At 47.0% G+C, this 11,536-nt stretch overlaps 1 protein-coding gene across 4 annotated transcripts in view; it reads right to left on the reverse strand.

Moving 5' to 3' along the window:
• The window catches only part of PKNOX2 (PBX/knotted 1 homeobox 2), a 676,497-nt gene that overhangs the window by 391,237 nt on the left and 273,724 nt on the right, over window positions 1-11,536 (reverse strand). The window contains exon 1 of one of the 4 annotated variants that reach the window (XM_026657860.1): window positions 1,091-1,151. The exons of the other annotated variants lie outside the window; for them this stretch is intronic. The gene's annotated coding sequence lies outside the window, so the exon portion shown is untranslated. Of the gene's footprint in view, window positions 1-1,090; window positions 1,152-11,536 lie in introns of those variants that run through there. 4 annotated transcript variants of the gene reach the window in all.

The raw sequence follows: 11,536 nt of genomic DNA on the forward strand, positions 1-11,536 counted from the left end.
GATCGATTGCTTACCGCCGAACCCAGAGGTAAGTATAGACGTACCCTTAAAGATAAACAAAAGCCTCCAACATCACTTTTCTAAAATCAGGTGAATGAATTTTTCCGGGGGGACTAACTGGGAGAATGCCCTCAGCAATATCCCCAGGACCACCCTTCTTTTCACTCCCTCTCCCATGGGTTATAGATGCGTGGGGACAGATTTTCAAGAGAGCCCAACCTTTTCCCAACAGAGTGAGCCCTTTGGAAAATGTGGCCCTGATTGTGTTAATTCAGCTTATCTCAGATATAGGAAAATAGTTCATCACAAATATTTAGAACTCCAATGCTATGCTTCATCTAGGTGAGCAACTCTGCTAGCATACAAATCACAATCAGTCAGCCCTCCAGTATGTGCAAAAGAAATCCTAGCAATAGTATAGGCCCTTACTAGATGGAGATGGTAAAATTATTAATAATATTGCAGAAAAGGCAGACGTGTTCAGTAAATATTTCTGCTGTGCATTTGGAAAGAAACAAAATGATATACTCATGAAGTACTTTCCAGTCCATTAGTAACTGAAAAGTCTGTTAGACAAACTCTATCAGGGATAAACATTTTAAAATCAGCAAGTGTGGATAACTTGCACCCAAGAGTCCTAAAAGAGCTGACTAAGGAGAGCTCTGGCCCATTGATGTTAATTTTTAAAAATCTTGGAATATTGGGGAAATTCCAGAAGACTGGAACAGTGCCAATGTTGTGCCAATATTCAAAAAGGACAACTGGGATGACTCGGGTATCTAGAGGCCAGTCAACATCAACCCTGGGCAAAATAATGGAAAAGCTGATACAGGATTTAATTGAATTAAAGGCTAGGAAAATAATAAATGCCAGACAACATGGTTTATTGGAAAATAGGTCTCGGCAAATGAACCTGATTTCATTTTTGATGAGATGGCATGTTTGGTTGATAAAAATAACTGCATAAATGCAATATACATTTGTAAGGCATTTGACTAGGTACTGCATGACATTCTGATTTTAAAAATAGCGTTTTGCAATATCAATAGAGCATGTGTTAATTTAATTATGAAAAGGCTAACTGACAGACCTCAGAAAGTACTGGTCAATGAAGAATCATCTCTGAATGGGGGTGTTTCTTGTGAGGCTCTGCAGGGATCGGTTATAGGCCCTCATCAATGAGCTGAAAGTAAATATAAAATCACTTCTGATAAAATTTGTGGCTGACACAAGGATTGATAATGTGGTAAATAATGCTTAGGACAGGGCAGTCTCTGTACAACTTGGGCTCATTCAAACAAAATGTGATTTAACACACTCAGGTGCAAAGTTATACATCTAAGGACAAGGAATGCAAGCCATACCCACAGAATGGGGAACATCCTGAAAAGGATGTAGGGGGCTCACAGTAGACAAGCAAAAAGGGCTAATGTGATCCTTGGCTGTATAAAGAGGGGATTTTACCTCTGCACATGGCATTGGTGGGATGGATAATGGAATAGTGAGTCTAGTGCTGGTGTCCACATTTTAAAAAGGACGTTGAAAAATCGGAGAGGATGCAGAAAAGGGCCACAAAAATTATTTGCAGGCTGGAGAAAATGCCTCACAGTGAGAAACTTAAAGCGCTCGGTCTGTTTAGCTGATCAAAAAGATGATTGAGAGGTGACTTGATTATGGTGCATGGCGAAAATACCCCCTACTAAAGGGCTCTTCCATGAAGCAGAGAAAGGCAGAACGAGACCCAGTGGTTGCAAGATGAAGCCAGACAAATTCAAATTAGAAATTAGGTATAAAGTTTTAATGAGGGCGATTAACCTTTGGAACAAACTACCAAGGAAGTGGGACATTCTTATCTAGACTGGAGGCTAGATCTGAAGAGGGACTTAGGTGTTAGGAGCCTAGAAAATCATGGAGATTCCCAAAGCCTGAAGAGAAGAAAGGATTTGAAAAGGGATCTGCCACTTCTCTGCTGTGTGCCTGAACCACTGGGCTATGGGATAGTGGGATATACCCCCTCAATCTCTTGAGTTGAAGCTGTTCCACCATGGATAAATAGATTAGTCATTGGGTCAGCCAGTGCATGAGGATGACTCTGGAGAATAGATGGTAGGTGTGACGGAGTATATCAACCCCACACTGGTGAAGAGCAGTTCTTGGCCCAAGAGGCCATGCCCCCTTGCCTGTGCTGGGCATGCGCCCAGTGGAGGGAGCATTCAAAAGGGACCATCTCAGCTCAGTCTGGGCTGACTAAGGTGGAGAGTAGTTGTATGCAGCAGCCTCCTGCCAGGAAACCGCCAGGATTCCAAGCCACCGGGATCAAGCATCCTAGCTGCACCGTGGGAAGCCAGCTGGCTGCAGGAACCAAAGGGGATGAATTGCTGTTGCCAGCAGAGGAACTGCCAGAGATGAAACAGAAGGAACGCGAGAGGGACTCCATGTCCAACCCTGGAGACGCCGCTGGAGGGACTGGGATGAGGGCAGGAAGTGACCCGGGGAAGGTGCTTGGGGGTATTGGAACATAAGAACGGCCGTACTGGGTCAGACCAAAGGTCTATCTAGCCCAGTATCCTGTCTACCGACAGTGGCCAATGCCAGGTGCCCCAGAGGGAGTGAACCTAACAAGTAATGATCAAGTGACCTCTCTCCTGCCATCCATCTCCACCCTCTGACAAACAGAGGCTAGGGACACCGTTCCTTACCCATCCTGGCTAATAGCCATTAATGGACTTAACCTCCATGAATTTATCCAGTTCTCTTTTAAGCGCTGTTATAGTCCTAGCCTTCACAACCTCCTCAGGAAAGGAGTTCCACAGGTTGACTGTGCGCTGTGTGAAGAAGAACTTCCTTTTATTTGTTTTAAACCTGCTGCCCATTAATTTCATTTGGTGGCCCCTAGTTCTTGTATTATGGGAATAAGTAAATAACTTTTCCTTCTCTACTTTCTCCACATCACTCATGATTTGATATACCTCTATCATATTCCCCCTTAGTCTCCTCTTTTCCAAGCTGAAAAGTCCTACCCTCTTTAATCTCTCCTCATATGGGACCCGTTCCAAACCCCTAATCATTTTAGTTGCCCTTCTCTGAACCTTTTCTAGTGCCAGTATAAACCTGGACCCTGTGTCAGGGTACCTTGGTTTGAAGGGCCCTGGGTCAAATCTGGCAGAGTAGGGTGGTCCCAGGCTCCCCTCCCCACCCCACACTCACCGCTAGGTAATTCTTCCCTGATACTGCCACTAGGCAAAGCAGCTCTTAGACTCTGCCCTGGATAGTACTGCTAGGTAAAGCAGCCCCTTAGAATCATACAATAATAGGGTTGGAAGGGACCTCAGGAGGTCATCTAGTCCAACCCCCGGCTCAAAGCAGGACCAATCCCCAGACAGATTTTTGCCCCAGATCCCTAAATGGCCCCCTCAAGGATTGAACTCACAACCCTGGGTTTAGCAGGCCAATGCTCAAACCACTGAGCTATCCCTTCCCCCTGGACCATAGCCACTAGGCAACACTACCCCAGATATTGCCACTAGGTGAAGTGGCCCCTTTGACTCTTATCAGTGGGTGACATTCCCCTGGACCATAGCCGCTAGGCAGGGCTGCCCAGAGGATTGAGGGGGCCTGGGGCAAAGCAATGTCGGGGGCCCCTTCCATAAAAAAAAGTTGCAATACTATAGAATACTATATTCTAGTGGGGGCCTGGGGCAAATTGCCCCACTTGCCCCCCCCCCCTCTGGGCAGCCCTGCCGCTAGGTGATCGAATCATAGAAGATTAGGGTTGGAAGAGACCTCAGGAGGTCATCTAGTCCAACCCCCTGCTCAAAGCAGGACCCAACTAAATCATCCCAGCCACGGCTTTGTCAAGCCTGACCTTAAAAACCTCTAAGGAAGGAGATTCCACCACCTCCCTAGGTAACCCATTCCAGTGCTTCATCACCCTCCTAGTGAAAAAGTTTTTCCTAATATCCAACCTAAACCTCCCCCACTGCAACTTGAGACCGTTATTCCTTGTTCTATCATCTGGTACCACTGAGAACAGTCTAGATCCATCCTCTTTGGAACCCCCTTTCAGGTAGTTGAAACCAGCGATCAAATCCCCCCTCATTCTTCTCTTCTGCAGACTAAACAATCCCAGTTCCCTCAGCTTCTCCTCATAAATCATGTGCCCCAGTCTCCTAATCCTTTTCATTGCCTTCTGCTGGACTCTCTCCAATTTGTCCACATCCTGTCTGTAGTGGTGGGCCCAAAATTGAACGCAATACTCCAGATGTGGCCTCACCAGTGCCGAATAGAGGGGAATAATCACTTCCCTCGATCTGCTGGCAATGCTCCTACTAATGCAGCCCAATATGCCGTTGGCCTTCTTGGCAACGAGGGCACACTGCTGACTCATATCCAGCTTCTGGTCCACTGTAATCCCCAGATCCTTTTCTGCAGAACTGCCACCTAGCCCGTTGGTGATGCCTTTGAACTCTCACCAGTAGGTATTACACCCCTGGAGTATCACCATTAGGTGATATTGCTGGCGTGGCGCACCCAGCCAACCCCTGACAGTAGGGCACTCACCTAGGAGGTAGAAGAGCCAGGCTCCAGTCCCTCTGCTCCAATGGCTCCTTGTTTAGCCAAAGTGGAACAGCTTCAACAGGAGAAGCTGAGGGAGGCCACCCACTTCAGAACATTTCATTGCCCAGTAGTTAGAGGATTCACCTGACAGGTGGTAGATCCTCATTCAAACCCTTGCTCATCAGCAGGTGGCCTGAACTGGCAGTTGCCCACATCCTGGCTGAATAGCCTGACCACCTAAAAGTTATGATGTAAGAGTCCAGGACGAGGCAGCAGCTGAGCGGGGCTTTAGTGAATACCAGTGGTACCTAAAGTAGCAGATAGGCACTGTGACCAAATCTACTGCTGTGTTCACACCCTACACACCATTGTAATAATGTTTGTGTATGGTATCATTTGAAAACTCATAATTTGCTAGTTCGTATTGTCCTGATTAAAATATGTGTGGCAATATTGTATGCAAAGTTACAGTAGAACCTCAGAGTTATGAACACCTTGGAAATGGAGGGTGTTTGTAACTCTGAAATGTTGGTAAATCTGAACAAAACTTTACGGTTGTTCTTTCATAGAATCATAGAAAATAAAGGTTGGAAGGGACCTCAGGAGGTCATCTAGTCCAGCCCCCTGCTCAAAGCAGGACCAATCCCCAACTAAATCATCCCAGCCAGGGCTTTGTCAAGCCTGACCTTAAAAACCTCTAAGGAAGGAGATTCTACCACCTCCCTAAGTAACCCATTCCAGTGCTTCACCACCCTCCTAGTGAAATTTTTTTTCCTAATATCCAACTTAAACCTCCCCCACTGCAACTTGAGACCATTACTCCTTGTTTTGTCATCTGTTACCATTGAGAACAGCCTAGCTCCATCCTCTTTGGAACCCCACTTCAGGTAGTTGAAGGCTGCTATCAAATCCCCCCTTATTCTTCTCTTCTGCAGACCAAATAATCTCAGTTCCCTCAGCCTCTCCTCATAAGCCATGTGCTCCAGCCCCCTAAGCATTTTTGTTGCCCTCCGCTGGACTCCTTCCAATTTTTCCACATCCTTCTTGTAGTGTGGGGCCCAAAACTGGACACAGTACTCCAGATGAGGCCTCACCAATGCTGAATAGAGGGGAATGATCATGTCCCTCGATCTACTGGCAATGCTCCTACTTATACAGCCCAAAATGCCGTTAGCCTTCTTGGCAACAAGGGCACACTGTTGACTCATATCCAGCTTCTTGTCCACTGTAACCCCTAGGTCCTTTTCTGCAGAACTGCTGCCTAGCCATTCGGTCCCTAGTCTGTAGCAGTGCATGGGATTCTTCCATCCTAAGTGCAGGACAATGAACTTGTCCTTGTTGAACCTCATCAGATTCCTTTTGGCCCAAGTTCTCTAATTTGTCTAGTTCCCTCTGTATCCTATCCCTACCCTCCAGCGTATCTACCACTCCTCCCAGTTTAGTGTTATCTGCAAACTTGCTGAGGGTGCAGTCCACGCCATCCTCCAGATCATTAATGAAGATATTGAACAAAACCGTCCCCAGGACCGACCCTTGGGGCACTCTGCTTGATACCGGCTGCCAACTAGACATGGAGCCACTGATAACTACCCGTTGACCCTGATGATCTAGCTAGCTTTCTATCCACCTTATAGTCCATTCATCCAATCCATACTTCTTTATCTTTCAAACTTTAACTTTCAAAAGTTTACAACTGAACATTGACTTAATACAACTTTGAGACTTTACTATGCAGAAGAAAAAAGCTGTTTTTAACCATCTTAATTTAAATGAAACAAGCACAGAAACAGTTTCCTCACCTTGTCAAATCTGTTTTTTAATCTTTCCCTTTATTTTTAGCAGGTTACGTTTAACACAGCACTGTGCTGTATTTCCTTTTGTTTGTCTCTGCTGCTGCCTGGTTGTGTACTTCTGGTTCCAAATGGGGTGTGTAGTTTACCAGTCAGTGTGTAACTCTGGTGTTCGTAAAACTATAAAAATGAGAGACAAGCACCCCAAGAAATCCCTCTCCCCCTTCCCATTGCATTCACTGCACCTGAAGAGACAAAGGAAGCAGCCATTGGACTCTGGGAGAGTTCAGTCTCAGTGCTGAAAGGAGGAGATGAGAAAACTTTGCTTTGAATCTAATGTAGTTTGTTACAATTAGGTACCAGTAAGTGATTTATCTTTATTTTTCTTGTAACCGTTTCTGACTTTTATGCCTCGTTACTTGGACTCACTTAAAACCTTTTTGTTGTTAATAAACTTGTTTTACTGTTTGGTCTAATTCAGTGCGTTCAAGTTGAAGTGGCTGGATAACTTCATTTGGGGTAACAAGTTGTGTGCATATTATTCCCTTAAAGGAACAATAGACTCAATATATTTGTATAATCCAGGAGAGGGCTGGGCAGTACAGGCCATCGTTTCTGGGGGAAAGTTTGGGACTGGGAGTGTGTTGGGCTCACCCTGTGGACTCTTTAAGGCTGGCGAGAACTAAGGCATGGCTGGCTGGCTGGCTGCAGCACACAGACATGGCTGGGATGACTTACATGCTGGAGGCTGTTTGTGAGCAGTCCAGGTTGGAGGATACAGCAGCAAGGCATTGTAACTAGCATCCCAAGGCAGGGGTGACACAGTTCATTGGTCTGGATTTCACCCTGGTATGTCACAAGTGCCTAAATTCCTCTGTGAATCTAGCCCTGGAGCACTTTCTGGAAGGGATGCTTTAGCCAGACACAAAACATTGGGTAACTTGGTGAAAGTTAATGGCCCGTGATATACAGAAGGTCAGACTAGCCTATCTAATGCTCCCTTTTGGCTCTATACTCTGTAAATCTCTATGGCACGTTGGCTTTTTAGCACAGCAGCCAGTCTCTTGCAAGCTTGGTTTGGAAATGGTTGGAGCAGGACCAAGGAGTGATGGGTGAGGATGCACCCTGGAGTAAATATACTGCTGTGGCCACTGACACTGTCAATACCACCCATATCCTCCCGCTATTTGGCCATTTTACCCCCCATTATTAGGACTCCAGGCCACTGGGTATTACAGAACGGGTTCTGGTGAAATCCTAGGCCACAGGGGGCAACAAAGCAGGCTGGTCATGCAAGGTTCTAAGCATCCTCAGCTCATCTGTATTGTTTTGATGCCTGACATTTCTATGGCAACCTATGCAAATGGAGAGCTAATGGCTCCAGGCCATTGATGAAGAAAAACTGCACAAAAGAATCTATAATTAGTGGGGGAAAGTGGGGAAATGTTTCAGTCCTAAACAAACCTACCCTCATTACAGCCCTGAGTTCCACAGACATTGCTGCCAGAAGGGGAGGAACTAGTCACAAGGGGAGAAGTGGAGAGATGCAGTGGTACTGAATCTGGAGCAGACAAGTCTTTTCGCTCCTCACTTTCATGCTTGGCAGATATAAGCAATTTCTGTTCTAATTTCTGCTCTGCTGTATTGCACATTTTCAGCTGCTTCAGGAAGCTTCACCCATTGGTGAAAAGGCAAAAACAGTCATTTGCAGGAGGAACCATTGTGACTATCTCATCTGACCTGCTGCTTAACACAGGTCAGAGACCCTCATCCAGTGATTCCTGCAGTGGAGTGAATTATTCCTCACTGCCCTGAAAAGATACTGTTGAGCCCAACACTTCTTGCTGAAGAAGAGCAGGTCTTTTAGAAAGAGACTTCCACACTGCGTAGTAATTACAGCGGGGGAAGCAGATGAAAAATATTTCCATAAAATTCCACATACGAATATTTGTCATGTTCCTAAACTTTCATGTGTCTGCGACATTCAATAAAATGGCTATTTTCACATCAAAAACGTGTACGATTCCAGTTTTCTTCATTCCAATTTCAAAATGTGCTCACCCTCACTGCCATAGTTTATACTGTTATGCTCACCACTTTACTAAATTATGATAAAACTTATGTAAAGTATCATTGGAAAAGTCATAATCTGTTGGCCATCACTGTCCTGTTGAAATGTATATCTCAGCATTGTACATGACGTTATGAGAGTTTGCTGGGGGGGGGGGCGGGGGTTGTTGTTCACTAGCATAGCAGTGTAGCAGACAGCCTGGGCTGGAGAGTTAAAGATGGCATAGTGGTTCCATGGTCCAGATTGCACCCCAGGGGATGTCACACTTACCCAGTCCGGGGCTCATATTCTCTACAAAAAATTCACAAAACCTAACAAGCATTTAGGTAAAATGGGCCCATTTTCAAATTGTTTTGCTTTGATTGTGAATATTTGTTATCCCTTTAATAAATATGTCTGTATGCAACCTGTGCTGTAATAACCTTTACAATACATTTATTCTGTTCTCATGTTTATTATTTTAATTTATTTTATTTGATGATCTGGGTTCTATCCCTGGATAGCTCACCAGGGAAAATAAGTCTAAGGGCTAGTCTACACTACCCGCCCGGATCGGCGGGTAGAAATCGATCTCTCGGGGATCAATTTATCGCGTCTCATCTAGACGGATAAATTGATCCCCGAATCGACGCGCTTACTCCCACCTCGTCAGGAGGAGTAAGCACCGTCGACGGGGGAGCCGCAGCAGTCGATTTGCCGCCGTCTTCACAGCGGGGTAAGTCGAATAGGATATGCCAAATTCAGCTACGCTATTCGCGTAGCTGAATTTGCATATCTTAAATCAACCTCCCCCTCCCAGTGTAGACCTAGCCTCATAGTCACTTTAGATCTCCTCTAGACTCACTCACACACACACCCCCCAAGGTTTGCTCAGGAGAGGAAATGCAAAGGCCCTGCAGGTCAGCACTGCAGGGTGTGACTGCTGTGAAGGCAGGGAACAATCTGATACAGCCAAATCTATACTACAAACGAACATTGGTAAGCACCTGGCTGAGGAGTGTGAGAAATCCACACCCCTGAGCGATGCAGTTATACCAACCTAACCCCTGGCATAGACAGTGCTAGATCGATGGGGGAGCTTCTCCCGTCAACATAGCTATCGCCTCCCGCAGAGGTGGACTTCTACGCCAACGGGCGAAGCTCTCCCATCAGCGTAGTACCGTCTTCGCTAAGTGCTGCAGCTGAGCCGCCTCCGCTTTTTCACCGTAGACCTGCCCACGGACACCAGGCTTTTAGCAGAACATCCCTGCCTCGGAATTTCTCCCCGCCTTTATTAAAGTCCCCATTATTCAGTTCTTCTTGGGCCTGTGCCGGCACCGGAGGACCAAATACTTTATGGTTTTAACTCCATGCTGGTGAATGTGTGTGTAAAGTCATTGTCCTCTACTGGCTGGAGTATGAGGCCTGAGGAAATGTGGGGCATTGCTCTCTGTCTCCCTAGCGTGGGTGGCCTATTTCTATTGCATGTAGGAGTGTTTCTTTTGCTCCAGAGGATTGGGCCAGGCCTATGCTTTGAGTTCTGCCTGTGCTGGGCACGAGTGGTGGGATTGGTCCAGGGCCGGCGCTTCCATTTAGGCAACCTAGGCGGTTGCCTAGGGCACCAGGATTGGGGGGGGGCGGCAATTCGGCGGTGGGGGGTCCTTCCGCGCTCCGGGTCTTCGGCGGCAATTCTGCGGCGGATCCTTCACTCGCTCCGGGACCCGCCGCCGAAGTGCCCCGAAGACCGGGAGCGCGGAAGGATCCCCTCGCCGCAGAATTGCCGCCGCCGACCGGCAGTGCGGAAGGACCCCCGCCTAGGGTGCCAAAAACCCTGGCGTCACTCCTGGATTGGTCTTGACACGCTCGGACAGTGCAGTGCTGGGTAGAGTGTAAAAACCTGAATAGGGAGGTTGAGGATGTGTCTACACTGCAATCTGAAGTGTGACTGCAGCATGTGTAAGCATACCTGAGCTAGCTCGAGTTAGCCCATTAAAAATAGCAGTGGTGGTGGCACAGGCTAGCCACCTGACTCTGAGTGCAAGCCTGTGCTGCTGCATTTCACTGCTGGTTTTAGTGAACTAGCTGGATTGAAGCTAGTGCGGGTGGGTCTACACAAGCTGCAGTCACACCGCTGCTTGCAGTGTAGAGAGAAAGGGAGAGACCGTGGTACTTTGCTCATGCCCAGTGGAATCATTTCATGAGTCCTGGGGCAGCTAGGAGTGTTTCAACCAAGTCAGCCTTGAGGTGTTTTGGCAGGGCTAGAAAGAAGTTTGCCCAGCACCCGTCTGCACTGTCCCAGGAGCTGTCTAGCCAGCGCTGTCAGCTCCTCGCGTTAGTGAGCATTACGCTCACTCCCAATGGAAGCTCAGGCTGCTCCTCCTGTCAGCTGACACTTTATAAAGAGCAACTCTGCTAAACTGCTGCAAGTGCCTCCTCCAGTTCTGCTCCAGCACAGACCTGGGGAGCTGCATGGAGGGATTCACTAAGAGCCTCCTTGCTTCGCTTTCCTTTCTTTTCTGTCCCGCTAGAATGAACATTGCCCTACGTTTGTTTTCAAGTGTTTGTATTTGATCAGTTGGGCTGAAATCCAGCACACTGCTGGGGTTGGGGATTCATCATATTCCAGTTCTGAAAATGACAAATAAAAGAGAGGGCTGATGTAGCCATGAACTCCCCTCTCACATCTGCTTTCTGGGCTTCGGTTTAGCACCTCTTTTTGTCACTGTGCTAGTTAATTACAATCTTTCCTTAGGTGTGAATGTGTTTTGAGACTCAGACTGAGATGGTGTTAACTAGGAAAGAGCTGTTCACATCAAAGAGCAGTTTACTTATACCCTATATTCCCAGCCCTGCCTGTCCAAGGACCATGAGACTGACCCTTCTCTTCTCCCCACAAATAATGAGTCTGACTTAAACATCATGAGCTATTTAAAAAAAAAAATCACAGGGCGAATCACGGCTTTGAGTGTGCATGTGTGTGCGCGTGCGTACAGGCATACAGATATGTGTGTGGCTTCGTCCGTCAGGAAATTCAACCAAAATGTGCACACACTGTGGAACACCCCCTCTCCATGTGACTGGTGACACTTGCCCAGACTGCCCCAGGCCATGCCAAGCATTCGCCCCGACACACTCCACT

Source organism: Terrapene carolina, unplaced genomic scaffold (assembly GCF_002925995.2).
Source record: "Terrapene carolina triunguis isolate 2854851 unplaced genomic scaffold, T_m_triunguis-2.0 Scaffold374, whole genome shotgun sequence".
Lineage (NCBI taxonomy): Eukaryota > Metazoa > Chordata > Testudines > Emydidae > Terrapene > Terrapene triunguis.